The sequence below is a fragment of the Bolinopsis microptera genome, chromosome 6, assembly GCF_026151205.1.
Source record: "Bolinopsis microptera isolate Bmic1 chromosome 6, MBARI_Bmic_1.0, whole genome shotgun sequence".
In the NCBI taxonomy this organism is placed as follows: Eukaryota; Metazoa; Ctenophora; class Tentaculata; order Lobata; family Bolinopsidae; genus Bolinopsis; species Bolinopsis microptera.
Genome location: NC_087077.1, coordinates 7226998 through 7241860, shown reverse-complemented (window position 1 = coordinate 7241860; position 14863 = coordinate 7226998). Strand labels below are relative to the sequence as shown.

Sequence of the window (14863 nt, the reverse complement as noted above, 5' to 3'; positions counted from 1 at the left end):
ACTATCCAAGATAGTCCTATCAATACATTATTTACTAGTTAAACATCGACTAAATATTTGTACAAATAACTCAACTCAGAACGATCATTCATTTCAGGACTTAATCTCAATATATACATCGCTTCTACAATCTTTCTACGAACAGTTTTACTCTGTAAATCAAGTAACTTAAAAGATAAAACTGGGGTTCGGTTAGGATGTAGAGATGCGTAGTGCTGTCCAACCCCATTCTCTGGATGTGCTCTAGGATTCCTAGCAGCCTGTCTGTGCTCCATCAGACGAGCATGGAGGCTTCTCTCAGTTTCCCCACAGTATCTCTTACCACATAACTCGCAAGTAACTAAGTAAATAGCTCCTTTTGTTGAGCATGTTGTTCCTGTGAGTCTAGGGCAGATCTCACAATTGTTAGGGTTACCAAGGTCACAAGTCCTCTTATCCAGTGGACGAGAGCGGCAGAAGATGTCCTGTAACTTCTTACCAGGTGTAAAAATAACTCTGATGGGGAGTTTGTTAGATTTGATGTAGTTGCGAATCTTAATACAAATTGTTCCAGAGATGAATGGTAAGTGATCAGGTGATTGGTTTACCTAATCACGTGATAAGGTGACCCCGTTAAATACCCCGTTAAACATTATGGAAATTGTTAAGGGTGCCCAATTAAGATGTCTTGTCACGGTGTCACATAATCACCCAGTCAATTTTGTTATATATTAACGAGATACAGAAAATGCTTGATAAGCAACATTTGATAATCTACCGTCTCTGAAAAAATTAGGCGTTCAGCATGTTCAGAGAAAACAATATAGCTGGTGTTTTAATATTGAATGGGCGTGGTCTAAAATATTCGAATTTTCAAATTTTGACGAATTTTGAAGTACAGTATGCCATCTTCAAAGCAACAGCTCTCAAATATAAAACACGGCGGAGCTATCAATGCCAACGTATGGGAACTGACTTTTGGCCCACCCTGTATATAATTGTCAAATATTGTCATATATTGTCATATATTGTCAAATTATTTTTATTTGAAAATTCAATTAATTATCATATATATATAAATCAAGCGTTACATTTCAGCCATGCAAAATTACAATGACATATTTTGATATACTAAATGATAAATGGTGCTGCAATAAAGTTGCTTAATGTTTGGCCGGATGACAACTAACTAAAAGAGAAAAATAAACTTGATTACATAATAATTAATTCGGCTGAACCAACACATAGCAAGAGCCACATTTACGTTGGGGCCGTCTACCAAATTTGAATGACATACAATAACAAAAAATCAAACATATCATAAATAATTATATAGATTTTGTTCATTACAATTCCGTCACAGAAGAAAAAGAAGAGGACAAGCGGATAGGAAATTGGACGGACAGAATTGTAACCAACAAAAACACATTTCTGGAAGGAGCTTGAGCATGAAATACTCTTACATCTAAAAATGCCCTTTCCAATGGGTTCCATACACTCCTAGCACTAACATGTAATCTTATCTAGCTCCATCTGCTTTGTTGGCCCCTGCAGGAAGTTCTCTCCCGTTGACAGGAATGAGGAGAGGTTCAGTGGTAGCATCTTTACAGCCAGCAGTTTCTAATAGCTCTGCTAACACATCCCTCAATGAGTTGTGGCGAAGAGATACATATCCACCCCTTTTGCATATTAATGAGTGTTTTATTGAGTTGTCACTTCCACATACACAAAGACTGGACTAATGCATTGGTCATTTTTAGAGCAGGAAAAACTACAGGCCCGAAGAAGACCAGCTTTAATATGTTTAATCCGGAAGAGAATAAACCTGTCTCAGTAAACCTTGATGAAATGATTGTTAAAAAACAGTCAGAAGTGTCAATTTTCCATATTATATTAGTTGTGTTTTACAAATTGTGCAAAAAAGCAATTTATTAGACATTTTAATTTTGTCTCCCATTTTATTTATTTGAGTGACTAATACGAATGGCTTACATTTCCTTCGATCTTTAAAACCAAGCAAAAAGATTAGGCTTCAATGTTGTAGCGCGATGCGTTACTGTGCCGCGCCAAGCTGCTATGAATTTACCTTGGGACCTCAGGCTATCATGGTCATAAACATGACAGAGATTAGGCGGAATGACAGGCTAAGCGCAGCCCAGTAACTATGAATTGACATCGTCAATTGACATCGTCAATTGAGCTTCAACCCGTAAATTTATAGGTTTGTATACGCAATCTCAAATTGACCATTGTTAATGGTCTGGCCCGGCGCGCGCTACTTCGTAGCACACAGGGGGAGCTGAAACCAGGTTTTCGATCAAACGCTGCCATGTGTAGTCAAACGTTGCCAAAAGTTGCTCTCGTCCAATGAAATCGCTGCATTATGTAAGCCAAGCTCCGCATATGATTATATGTAATTCAATTATGCATACTGACTTGCAAAATGCAGCGATTTCATTGGACGAGAGCAACTGTTGGCGACGTTTGACTACAAATGGCAGCATTTGATCGAAAACCTGGTTTCAGCCCCCCCTGTGAGCACTTACCGTCGGGCCATTTCGAGAAGAAAGCGGCGCGCGCTACTTTGAAGAAATTTAGACGAGTAACATCCGTCGAAATCTCAAACCACAACAAATATTACATGCGCGGCGCAGCTCACATGATTCACATAGTCATGTGTCTACGCGTACTGCGTGACGCGCTTGTTTCACGGTCGCGCGCTACTGCAAGCGAGAGAGCTCTGGTTAGAGTAACCCACATGACATTAGCGCATGGTATTATTTAATAATTGCATGTTGCTGATTTATTTTTCTAAAAACGATGAATGATAGAAAAATTTTAATTTGTATTCAATATTCATGTTCAGACATTTTTAAATTTTAATATAGCAACAATGGAATTTTTTTGTTTACCCAAATATTTTAAATATGATATAAAATAATTATTCAAACGCGCCGCGCACGTTTAATTTTTATTGAATCTTGATTGACGGTGTCAACCCATCGAGATCGTTGCTCTGCTTCGCGAAGCAAGAATGCTAGTTTGCGCGCCGCCTCGAAGCGGCAAAGTCCTCCAATTTAAATCGAGCGCGAGCTTTACGGTAAAATATTATTTAATTCTACAATTCATATAATTTTAATAATATTTAAACGTTTTTATTTCTATATATTTTTTATTTTTAATAGCTTCGCTACTTAATTTTAATTTATTTGTTTTCCCAGTTTATTCTTTTCACGATATTTTTAATATACAATTTTATTCCTAGTCATACCAGTTAGTTACAATTACAATCAATGTCCACGTTTAGACTTAGACAAGGACTACACATTTTTAAGGAATAGAAATTTGAATTTTGATCTTTATTACAGATTAATACAAAATTGGTATAACTGTTTTAAAACTGATAGGAATAAATAGTTGACTCAGCATATATTATTGGCTAATCTCGAAGAATTGATTTTCTAGCATTCATCTATGACGAAGCTAGGCAAAAGCCTGTTGCAGGTGCGTTGAAAATTCTGTTGGGGGCGCCTAAAGCGTCTCCTTTTTGGCACCCTCTCCTCCTCTTAAAGAAGGTCGGTTAAATTGGACAAATTTGGGGATTTTAGAGGATGCACCAGTAAAATTTCTAAAAAATTGTGTTCCTAGTACAAAACACACAATTTTGCTAGTACTAAATATCGAGCCCTTTGGCTAGAGAATACTTTCTTAGATATTTTGGACAGTTTTTAATATTGGTAATGTTAATGAATTTTACTGGGCCCGCGCTCAGCCCTTTCCCCCCGCAAATCTTTATTGGGGGCCTGGGGTGTTTTTACGCCTCCACGCCTCAAAAAAAATGGCAGTACCTCTTTGGAAGTTAAATGTGCGGGGTGCCCACTTTAAACGTAAACCCTTTTAAAAAAACCCAAAATTTGGGGCCTCAGAAAAGACCCGTCCCACCCCAAACTCCCAAATTTGGGAGAAAAAAACCGATTACTAGAGGACCGCGCGGCGGAGTTTAGATTGAAAAAATTTTGATTATTGGTTTTGTAAAATGGGAGCGAATGAGGGGCTTTAAAAGGGGAGTGCTGCTCACTTCCCACCTCGTGTTTTTGTTACCCACACTGCACATTTAATTTCCGGTACCCCCCCTTTTCAGGGTTTAAATTTTGGTTCCCCAGAGAAAAAGGGATTAAATTTTGTAAAAACCCTTTTTCGATTTTTCAACACTTTTTTTTAAAAAAATCGTCCATTGTCTACACTTGTTTATTTTTACTGCCCGACATTTACTCTTTTTTAAAAAGGACCTAGCGAAAGATTTTATTTTTAAACGAAAATTATCAAAGAAAAAAAGGGCCCGGGGTCATGACAAAACACCGAAAGGGATGGTTTTTTTTTTGTAAATTTCCATTTTTGCGTTATCTGAAGATTTTTTTTTATATACCCCATGCTATGCTTTGGGAATTTAAAATTTTTCCCCAAAACAAAAACGTTTTACTTAAATCCAAAATCAAGGGGGTTGGGGGTTCAAAGGAAAAAAATTTTGGTCAGATTATTTTGACCTTATACAAAACGGGCCCGTTTGTAGTTTTTTTTTTTTTGGGACTCCCCTGTTGGGGCCCGGCAAACTTTTTTGTTTTTTTCCCAAAGGGGGCCCGGTGATCGAAAGAAAACCTTAGATTTTTGCTATAATTTAAATTTTCTGCCCTAAAAACCTTTTTCCTTTACAGTTAGTGTAAAAATTTTTCTAAAAGGGTTCAGAAAAACGTTTTAAATTTTGGTCTGATTTTCATACGTACAACTTTGATGAGGGGTTTAAAAGAAATTTAATCCTAGTTTTTTAAACTTATTTAATAGACCCGCTTGTGTTTGGAAATCATGTTTTCCGTACCCATTTAGCCCCCTTTGCTTAACCCTTTAATTTTTGGTAAAATTTTTTAGTTTGTTTTAAAAATTTTTTGCAAAAAAAGTTTATCTCCCCTAAATTTTAAAATGGGGAAGTTAATCTATAAAAATTTAAATTTTAAAAAAAAGGAAGGCAAATCCGGATCCCCTCATAAGAGACATTTTTTTCACCCTTTTCCCGGGGATTTGCAACCAAAAATACAAAATAATTTTGGTACTTTATCCGAACCTCCCCTTTCTAGAAATAATAGCAAAAAATATACACCTATCTTTAAAAAATAAACCATCTGATATAAAAAAATTCGATAAAACCAAAATTAAAAACAATTTTTCCTTTTAAAATTTATTTTATATAAATTATCCTTTTTGTAAAAATGCTTTGAGACGCCCATAATTTGCTTTTCGGGATCTTACAAATCAGTATGGGGAAATCGAACCAAACTTAAATTTTTTTTCTGAAAAAACTGTCTTTTTTTAAAAACCACGGGATACTTTTTTCCCCCAAAATTTTTACAGTCTCCCCCCAAAACAATTATTTTCCCAATTTTAAGTTACCCTTTTTACAGATTATTGTTTATCTCATCTAAAGGGGCCCCAAGTTTGTAAAAATCTAAAATTTAATAAAAAACCTTTTTCTAATTGATGTATAGCCAAGACGATTTCGTTAGTTTTTTCTCCTTGGAAAATTTCAATTTAAATTTCCCCACTTTAATTCCTCTTTAATTCCTCTTTAATTCCCCTCTTTAAATTTCCCTTTTTTTTAAATTTTCCCTTTTTAAATTTCCTTTTTAATTTTTCCGGTGTTATTGTCTGCCCTCCCCTTAAACCCCCACCTTAAAAAAACCCCCGGGTTACTGCTAGTGTTTAGAATTTACAAAGGGGGAGTCAAGGGGCTTATTTCTTTCAAACCACATTTCGGGTTAGAAATTTTTTTTTGGGGCCCAAAGGGGAACAACAAATGAAAAAAATGATTCTTTGTTTCTGTTATCATCTTGTTTTTTACCTGAGGACCCCAGCTTTTATTTTTCATTAATAGAGATTAGGGGGAAATGACAGGCTGAGCGGGGCCCCAAATTTTAGTGCGATTCTTTAAAATTTTGCCTAGGTCAAACCCTTCCCCATATAAAGTTCATATCCCCTTTTTTTGGGGTTTTGTGCACAGTGCCGTTCTTTTTTTAAAAAAAATTTCAACGATCTTTTCCTGTGGTCTATAGTTTTTTTAAATTCTTTCCCTTAAAATCAAATCCGGTCTGCCAATCAAATTTTTTTTGGTAGTTTGTACAGTGTTGGGGGAACAAGTTTTAGCGTAGGTGTAAAATGATTAAACTTTTAAATATCTTTTTATTGCACCCGGGACCCACTTTAATACTTTCAACTTTTATTTTTTAATGACGAAGCCCCCCTTGTAGTAAAGGGTTTGACCCTTCAGAGTAAAATAAACCAAAAACTTTCCTTCTAAGAATAATTTAAATTAAAATATAGCTCACTTATTTAACGGGTTCCGGCTATCTCGTGTGTTTTAATTTTCCCAAACCCCCCTGCCCCTTTTCCCCAGGAAGCTGCCGTTAAAATATTTTGTCTGGGAATTTTAAAATTTAAATTTCATCTTTCAGTCGTACAATCCCAATAAAATTTCAAATAGTATACGCCCTCTAAATAGGGCTGAGAGCTCGAAATTATTTCTTACTATCAAGCCCTTATTATAAAATTGATATTTACCGGGAAAATGGGAAAAGGGCTTATGTGACCACTGCCCAAAAAATTAAAATCGTGTAAAACAAAAACTTTAGAAACCCCTTGAAATTCCCCTTGCCTGTTCTTTTTTCCAAAAATTTTTTGGGCCCAACAACTTTTTTAAATCCAAATTTTTTTTTCGAATTGGGAATTTCCCCACTCTTGAAAACTCCTGTAACTCAAAAATTTTAATGGGGGAAAACCTGCCAATTTATAAATACAAAAAAAATAAAAACCCATTTTTTGGGCTCGCATTATTTTTTAAATTTCCTTTATTTTTAAAAAACTCATCCCTGTTTAATAAAACTTTCCACCTAATATCCTTTTTTTTTAACCCCTTTTTGTTTTGTACGGGCCCCCCACCGAAAATTTTTCCCCACCGTAAGCCCTTACCCATAAAATTCCCGGGACCCACTTCACCTTTCCACCGTTTTAGATCTCCTGTAAGACTAAGAAAAAGGGAAAAAGAACATTTTAAACCTTTCCCAAATTTGAACATTTTTCAAGTAGCCCCGAGTCCCGGGGTAAAATAAACCGAACTTTTTTAACCCAAAATCTTTGGGTTTTTTTAATGACAAGAATACAAATTAAACCGACTTTTTTAAAGGCAAACTGCATTGCATGACAAACCTCAAAACCTCTCGACCCCTGGGTTATAAAAAACTTTATTATCTTGCTTTTCCGTGGTTTTGGGGCTTTTATTTTCCGTTTTAAAATTTTTGCAATTTAAACTATTTAACTTGGTCCAACATGTGCTATCGTATCATGCATCGTACCATGTTAGTTTACAATGTTTTAAAGTCTTAGTGTCCCCTTTTGTTTTTTTGTTTTAAGATCAATCGCAGCATTATTCTCTATTCATAAAAATCTGCGAAGAACATTTTTAGCCCCCTTTTTTTTTAGTTTTTTAAACCCTTTTGGGGTTTTTGGAAACCATCTGTCAGTGTCAATGCAATCACGTCAACGTTTTACTTTAAACAAGCATCCTTTTTCCTAGTTATCAAGACTTTAAAGACGGGAGTAAATTAAACTGCCCTCTACAAAAAACAATCATAAAATATATTTTTTAAACGTATTTGCACTGGCCCAGTTATTTCGTGTTTTTTAAGTAGCCCCACCCCCTTTTTTTTCTTTTATCTGACCGATAGCCCTTAAAAAACCCAATGTGGGTTTATTTTAAAAAAGTTTCCGGAAATATCTTTTTTTCGAAAGCCTGATCATTAATTTGCCTTTTAAAATTATAGAAGTGTTACCAAATTCGAAAAGAAAAAAGGCTTTAGAGCTAGCATTATTTCTTTTTACCTCATACCTGTTAGGTTGACATTAAAACCCCCGGGACCTTACCCCGTGCTCAATGCCTTTGACAAAATTTTATTGGTGCCCAGGGTAAATGGTTTTCCAAAATTTTTGGAAATTTTTTTTATTGAAATCTCGCATTGTCGTCCCTTTTTTTGGTTTAAACTATCCCCAAAAACTGCCAAATATAAAATCAGGAGTTTAACATCCCAATTCCCTTTACACCTTAAAAATTCCGTTAATCCTCCTTCGTTTTTTTTTCTAAAACCCCGGGGGCAACAACTTTTTTTAATTTAAAAACTCCCTTTTAAATTCAAATGGGAAATTTTAATTTCACTTCTTATTTGCCTTTTCATGTTAGATATAAAAAAGTAGCAGTGGAAGTTTTCCCCTTTACCCCCGCTCTGTAGTCTGTAATATTTCGGGCCAATTGCAACATTTGACTAATTTTATTTTAAATAAGTAAAACTGTTTACACTTTTAAAAAATTTTCCTTTTTTTAAATTCGAAACTGTTGTAAATCTTTTTATTTTGGGTTCCCCAACGTATGCTTTTTATGACAATTTTCTACGGTAAAATCGTTATTATCACCCAACCCTTTACTTGGAAACACTGAAAAAACCCTTCTTCCAAAAATTACAAACAAAGCTTCCTCAATAACATAATAAATTTTTTTCGTCAGCCCTCACTCAAAAAATTTTTTCTCGGGTACACATTTTTTTTAAAAACCCATTCTCAATTTTTTGGCCCAAAAAACTTCCCCCGTACTTAAACAAATATTTTCCCGAATAAGGGGTCCACTATATGTTACTAATATTATGTTGATCAATGATCGCGTTTTTTATCGGATTTTGGCACTTGAAAAATGTATAGTAGGGGGGCCAACCCGGGTTTATAGGGGCTTTATAAACCCGCACTTTTCATTTTAAATTCTACCCGATTTCCGGATTCCTTTTTAAAAGGATTGAATTAAAAAAAAGGAAACCCGCCCTGGTTAAACTATTTAAACCCTCAATTAAAATGTAATAGCGTGTACATTTTAATACTTAAAAAATTTGGTGACTGGGGGATTGTGTTTAGCCCTTTCCCGGGCAAAATATAAAAAGAATCTGTTTATTTAAAACTCTGGTTCCCACGGAGACAGAAAAAAAGTAAACATACACTTTTTGGGCCGTGTAAAATTTAAACCCATAAAAATTCAGTCCCTTTAAACATTAGGGGTTTAAACGTGGGCTTATATCACAGCGTTTGTTTTTACTGCTAGCTTTTTTTGTTTCCAGTTGTTTTCATTTTTTCAAAGTACCGTCCCTACCGGGGCCCTTAACTTGTCTTTAACTAAAATTTTTCCGATTATCGAAATTTAAATTTTAGTTTAAAACTCCCCCACATCTCCCAAAGCTGGGGGGGAGTAAAAAGATTTAAAAAAGTTTTCAAACCGGAAAAAAATCTTTTATAATCACCCCAAAAAACCCCCCCCCAAATTTGCTTACTGTCAACCTTCCCCTTTCATATTAAAAAAAAAACGGCAAGCTGTCCTCAACAACATGAAATATTTTTTTCCTCGGGTCTCACTAAAAAATTTTTTTTTAGGTAAATTACATAGCCTTCCTTGCTATATGAAAATAATTTATCGTGATTTGGTATTTTAATACTTATGGGGGTTTAGGGGTCCAAAAGTCAGGGGGGAATTTTTCCTAAATTGCTCCCCGTGTTTTCTTTTGGGAGAACTGTAGCTTTGCAAATGAAATCCCATATAACTTTTTTTTAACCTTTGGAAAATGGTTCGAACGAAAATTCCGTTTTCAAAAATTTATGGTTTTTGCATATTTCCCACATTTGGAACTATCGGGTTTTTTAAGGGTACAACTCTTTAAATCAACGCAGCGCGCAAAATTATTCTACTTAGTTTAACTCTTTTTTCTTTTTTAGCTGAATTCCTTTCCCTCCCCTTCGAATTGATTGCTTCCGAAATTTTTCAAAGGACTCGCTAAAAGGTAAGAAATTGACTCTAAACGTATTTTTTTAATTTTCAGATTAAATTTTTTTTTAAGCGATATAATATAATACTAAAAAAAAAATTTTTTCCCGTTTTTTAAATGCGAATTTTAAAATTTTATTTTTTTTAAAAGTTTCCCATGAAAAATATTAAGTATTTTTTTTAATGTGGCGGCTAGAAAAAACAAAATTAGTCACCCTGACCCATGTTTTATCATGAAATATTTTTAAAATTTCGACAGTTTTTTTTTAAAAACCTTAACCGATAATTTAGATAGAAAAATTTAATTTTATTGGGAGGGCCGGATCGATAAATCGAAAAAATTAATTCAAAAACTCGATTTTTGTTTCATAAGTTCATCGGCAAGAGGGAAGATTTTCTTCACTTCTCATTTCTCAAAGCTCAAACCGATTTTCATATTAATTAACTTATAGAAAAAGGGGGTTTTTTAAAATTTTTATTTTTAAATTAAGTACTTTCTTTTAAAAAAAAATTCACTTTTTTTTATAGCTTTTTTTAAATTAAAACCCCCCCAAGCTCAAATTTTTTGAAAATTTTAAAATCTTTAAAATATTATTGCCATTTGTTAAATTTAGTTTTTTTCCCCCGGGTCAAATTACGATAGTAATTAAAGAGCGGCTTTAAAAATCAGGGAACGGGGACCAAACCCTTAGCAAAAGTTTAAACCCCTTAATCGGGTAACATGTTAAATTGGGGGGAAAAATTGTTCCAACCCTTTTAAAATTTTGGGGACGGCAGATTAATGGGTTACCCAAATAACAAAAAATTCTCCCCCCTACAAGTTTAAAAAGGGCCCCTTTACCCCACACATAAAACCCAAATTTTCCCCCCCGTTTCCAAAAAAACCTTCCCTTGTTTCCCCAAAAAAAGGCAAACCCCGGGCTATAATTATCTTTAAACAAAGACTTTGGGTTTGAAAAAAAGGGGTTTGGGCCCCAAACCCAGCCTGAGGGTTACTGGGGCCCATTTAAAACCCCACCGCAACACGTGCGCGGGGCCTAACCGTGCTTAAAATCGAAGCAAAGGGCTAATTAAGGGGGTTACACTCACAGTCACACACACACACACAGAATAGTAAACCTAAGAGTTCATGAATCCGAAATTTTGGAACGTAAAAAAACAAGAAATTGATACAAATTTGGGGGCCCGGCTTTTTGGGGGAGAAATTATCCCCGGACTGAAATTTTAAAAATTTATCTGGGAAAAAGGGGGCATGGGAAATAACATGGGTTTAGTCCCCTGATCAGAAAAATGCCCAAAAGATCCCCTGTTCATGAAATGAACGAAAAAGAACAAAAAATTGAACTTTCCCTAAAATCGCCCCAAAGATTGAAAAACAATCGAAAACCCCATTGGGAAAAGATTTCTAGAAATCCTGAAAAGTTTGGGGGGCTCAAACATGCTCAGAAAGGGCTCTAAAGGGGCCCTTTTCCCATTTTGGTTTCAGAGAGTTGAATTTTGGGAAAGGGTTTAGACAAATTTGGAACAAACCCCCCTTTTGGGGCAGTAGTTATCCTGGGGCTGACCTTTAAAAAATTTATTTTGTTATGGGAGAGGGGGAATGGGGAAGTGAACTAACATGTTTAGTCCCTCAGAAGTGGGCCAAAAAATCCCCCCGGGTTTTATGGAAAAAGGGAACCCAAATGAATAAAAATGAACTTGATTCCCAAAAAACGTTGTAAACCCTCTAACAACTAAACCCCAGCCCAACTTTGGGAACCCCTGGGCCAACCCTTTTCCCTTTCATAAATAATAATTTGGGTAATTCTCCAAATAACCCTCCCCTTTGCCATATTTCAGACTAAACGGGAAAAAGGGGTGGGAAAATCTTTCATAAAAGGGAATTTAACAAAAACATACAAACTAAACCGCTTTAAAACCCAAAGGGGTGTCCCTATAATGTAAAATTAAAAATTATTTAACGCAATATTTTTTGGGGGGGTTTTAAAACTGCCCCCCTACATTCAACAACTTAAATTCCCGGGGGAAAAAGGTGTCCACATTTATGTTAAAAAAAATTGTGATCATTTAGTCGCGTTTTTTTTCGTGAGTTGGTACTTGATGACTTAAAAAAAAAAGGGCGGGGGCCCAAAAAACAGTTTGGGAAAACGTTGGGCCCCAATTTGCTTTCCCCCGTGTTTTTAAAAATTTTTCTGTACTTTGCAGATGGAAATAACTGTATTTTCTATGGTTCGACGGGGATTTTCCCTCCCTCAAAATGTATTTTTTTTTTTGGGATATTTTTACAGTGGAAAAATTTAGGTTTTTTCAAAATTATCAAAAGTCTTTATCAACGCATTATTAATTCTACTCAGTTTAAAACCCCCTTTTTATTTCAGCTGAATTCGTTCAACAATAAAAAAGTAACCAAGACAACCCCAAAAAAGCCCTTTTTAGAAAAACTCCGCTTTCTGGGCCAACACTATGTAATTTTATAATTTTAACCCAATTTAAGAATTATAACACATTTCTTTCTTATTTAAATACCTGAACCTTTTTTCTATTGAAATCTTCTATATTAATCAATTGTATTAATATTTATATAATATACAGTGCAGTATACACTATACATTACACAAATATGTTAACTCAAGGTAGTAATCAAGTTTTAATTTATGGACCGAACTGAAAATGTATCAAAGGTAAACAAAGGATCCATACCCCTGTTGCCAGAAATAGACTTTAATAAAACTGTAAAAAACGTACTGTGCAGAATTTGGGCTCAACGTATTTGAGCATACAAGATTTAATATATTATTTGAACTTAATCTAAAATCCTCAATCTAAATAGTTTCTCCATAATGTCTTATTTAATTAAATTACCATTAAGTAAGTATACATTCAATTTGAACATATGATTTATAATTTATCCAAACAAATGTGTAATTCACCGGTTGACTCATGATTAGGTCTCCGCTATTTTGCGATAAACGAAAATTGAGACGAGGTTACTTAAAATATATCGTTAGTTATAACTAGTATGTCCCTCTTCACCCTGTCACTCAGTCCTGGCACGATTCCTTCAATATCTTCCAAATTAAAATATGTCCGCATTCATTTGTGAGAAGTTTAATGACTCCTTCCGTGAGTTCACAGTCCAGAAAGGGTCTGTTGTCACTATAGGACGTCAGCTGGCATGCTAACGCTTTTGCAAAGAACTCCCTATCTTCTTTCGTCACTGTGCGTCCTAGGTTCTGGAAATATTATGACTGATATTGCTGATTCTTCACCACTCGCAGGAGCACAAAGTTAAATTGTTGTTGTTGTTATCATTACTTTTCGATAAAAGCAAAAAAGCACAGTTTAGGCATGAACGTTACAAATATTACATGGTGATTTAAAAACATTCGGTACTAAGTACTCAGTACTCACGCATGTCTACATCCGACCTCCTCTGCTTGTTATTCCGTTCCCGGAGTCTTTGAATGAGTGGGGTCTTGGAAGGTCTGCAACATCGCAGCAAGTAATCGTTATAAACGTTGTCATGCAGCTTGAGTACTCCTGATGACATTTATGTCATCGCATTGAAATGGCTAAAATTTGTGATTTCAAATGCCGTTGGAGAACTTAAAGTATTTGCCAACTAATTAAAGGATATTGAATTACTTTTTCAATTGTAGGACTACGTGGAGCTGTTTACCTTTAAAGGTACCAGAAAGTATTATCCTACGGCAAGTTCCATTCTGGTCGCGGTACATAAGACACTCTCCGTCCATATCCCTGGTCTTGTTGTGCGTAAATACAATACATATCGCCTTTAGATTTGCACTTCTCCCAGCCCGACCTGAGATTAAAAAGCAACGTTTAAGACAATTAAGCTCGTTAAACCTTTAATAGAGGTATATGTGCAGAGCGCTCTATAAAATTATTACAAATAACTTAATTGTTTCACATTACCCACCAATCATCTGGATGAAATCCTCTGCCGTACGAGCCATTTTCGAATGGATGACGTATTGGATCCCTAAAGAATATACATTTTTATCAAATTTACTATTAACCGTGTTTAACACAGAGAATCCATTTGTTTGAAATAGACTGTTTAAAGGTGTTTAAAATAGTCCTTCGATATACTTGGTGCCAAACATAGTACATACCTGCTGCATCAAATCCCATAGATAAGGCACTTGTAGCTATGACGAATTTGATACGCCCATTGATATTCATTAGATCAGCCGCTATTTCTTCCTGTTTACTGTCTGGTATCTGGAGTGAAATACTTCAACAAGACTAATTTTCCTGCGGATCCTTTTTGAGTGCCTGAAATTAAGAAAATGTCACTGGTAATTGGTAAATAATGAGTTCCGTACACAGTTAACTTTAGTTAAGTCGGTAGATGGTTTTAAATGCTGATAACCCGGCACAAAAAGAAATTTTTAAACAACAGTTTAACAAGTTTAAGTATGAACAAGTTAAATGGTATGTCAGTCTTCAATATTATATCCCATATAAGCTAAACATGTGGCCATAAAATGAATTATTTAAGTATGTGCACAATCAATCATATTAATTGTATATATGCTGGCAAATAACCATTTTTACCTGCATGAATTCTAAATATCTATATCCGCAGTCAACCAACGAGTTTTTCGAAGATTATCACCCTGGGACACTCTTCTGCTTCATTCTCAAGTAAGGACACCAGTGGTACTATGTCTAGCTTTCCCGGGATATTAATTAAAGAAATCCTGCTATAACAGGATTTTGCGAGATTCTCATCAACTGATGCAACATTACAGAAAGTGTCACATATGCTCTAGTTTCTTTCTAATGTTAAAGCAGAGAAATCTGGCTATATAATATATTTATCAATAAATGTGTAATAACAACAGATGGATACAATTACTGCAATCTAAAAAATTTAGTTTACATTAATGTGCTGATACGATACACTCCAAAATATTCCTAATTTGTGTTGTTATCATAATCCCATTCCGCAGGGCACAACAC

General features: G+C 35.0%; 3 protein-coding genes and 1 long non-coding RNA gene across 6 annotated transcripts in view; 2 read left to right on the top strand and 2 right to left on the bottom strand.

The window, feature by feature from the left end:
• The window catches only part of LOC134816726 (arginine and glutamate-rich protein 1-A-like), a 1122901-nt gene that overhangs the window by 92622 nt on the left and 1015416 nt on the right, over nucleotides 1-14863 (top strand). The window lies entirely within an intron of this gene.
• Nucleotides 1-14863, bottom strand: part of LOC134816734 (PHD finger-like domain-containing protein 5A) — a 121052-nt gene that overhangs the window by 37061 nt on the left and 69128 nt on the right. The gene's annotated exons all lie outside the window — the stretch shown is intronic.
• LOC134816719 (E3 ubiquitin-protein ligase ZNF598-like) overlaps nucleotides 3465-14863 on the top strand; it is a 43833-nt gene continuing 32434 nt past the window's right edge. Inside the window, exon 1 of the mRNA XM_063825688.1 lies at nucleotides 3465-3554. The gene's annotated coding sequence lies outside the window, so the exon portion shown is untranslated. The remainder of the gene's footprint in view (nucleotides 3555-14863) is intronic.
• LOC134816492 (uncharacterized) lies at nucleotides 13600-14079 on the bottom strand. The gene is made up of 3 exons (XR_010160411.1): nucleotides 14011-14079; nucleotides 13815-13877; nucleotides 13600-13697 (listed from the first exon to the last, which is right to left on the bottom strand). It is a non-coding gene; the product is annotated as an uncharacterized LOC134816492 (long non-coding RNA).